This window comes from Schistocerca nitens, chromosome 1 (assembly GCF_023898315.1).
Source record: "Schistocerca nitens isolate TAMUIC-IGC-003100 chromosome 1, iqSchNite1.1, whole genome shotgun sequence".
Classification (NCBI taxonomy): Eukaryota; Metazoa; Arthropoda; class Insecta; order Orthoptera; family Acrididae; genus Schistocerca; species Schistocerca nitens.
This window is the reverse complement of record NC_064614.1, coordinates 1064700223-1064701339: the sequence shown is the minus strand read 5'-3', so window position 1 is coordinate 1064701339 and position 1117 is coordinate 1064700223. Positions and strand designations below refer to the sequence as shown.

General features: G+C 41.9%; 1 non-coding gene across 1 annotated transcript; it reads right to left on the bottom strand.

Annotated features, from left to right (window-relative positions):
- Positions 1–291: 291 nt before the first annotated feature.
- Positions 292–366, bottom strand: Trnas-cga (transfer RNA serine (anticodon CGA)). The gene has a single exon. It is a non-coding gene; the product is annotated as a tRNA-Ser (tRNA).
- Positions 367–1117: the final 751 nt, after the last annotated feature.

Sequence of the window (1117 nt, the reverse complement as noted above, 5' to 3'; positions counted from 1 at the left end):
ATTCACAGGTTTTGTAACAATGACCTGAATGCTAAATTCTGAACGCCTTAGTCCATCTTAAAGATCGACGTTTCAAATAGAAGCGCATCATTAAAATGACAAATGTTGTAAATATCGACTCTCTAACTTCATTTGTTTAAAAGGTACAGTAAATTTAATTTATCAGTATTTTCAGATAGGCATCAGACCATCATTTCCTCCACACAAAACACATTGAACGATGACAGCATGACACCTTATTGAATCATTAGGTAATAGAATATTTGAAACTTCCTGGCAGATTAAAACTGTGTGCCCGACCGAGACTCGAACTCGGGACCTTTGCCTTTCGCGGGCAAGTGCTCTACCAACTGAGCTATCGAAGCACGACTCACGCCCGGTACTCACAGCTTTACTTCTCCCAGTACCTCGTCTCCTACCTTCCAAACTTTACAGAAGCTCTCCTGCGAACCTTGCAGAACTAGCACTCCCGAAAGAAAGGATATTGCGGAGACATGGCTTATCCACAGCCTGGGGGATGTTTCCAGAATGAGTTAGAGTCTCGGTCGGGCACACAGTTTTAATCTGCCAGGAAGTTTCATATCAGCGCACACTCCGCTGCAGAGTGAAAATCTCATTCTGGAAATAGAATATTTGTTGTAAATTTTAGTGCATAATACGTACTTTTGTTCTTTATTATTTATCAGAAAACTCATTGGTGCAAGGCTGCTGGCCGTGACATTCAAAGTTAAGAAGGAAATTGTATTGGTTTTATGTAAAAGAATTTAATGTTTATTATATAATGGATATTATTGTTACTTTATTTAGAATGTGAAAGTGGTCAAGCTTTGATTATTTAAATATGTTAAAACGTAAAATAATGTAGAATAAGCTGTAGCCAATCAGATCGGAAGGGAACTGCCATAGCCGGTTGAGAGCGAGGATGTTCGGCGCGTGGGAAACGCGGCCGGGGACTGACAGAGGAAAGTGTTTGTGCAGACGCGAAGGCGGACAGTTCGGGTGGAGACACCAAAGTGCACAGTTGTGATTGAGACGCGAAAGCGGAAAGGCGGCCTTTAAGCAGCTCGGAAGTGAAACGACTTTGAAAATTTCGCGTTGTGCGGTATCGCGGGAGTTA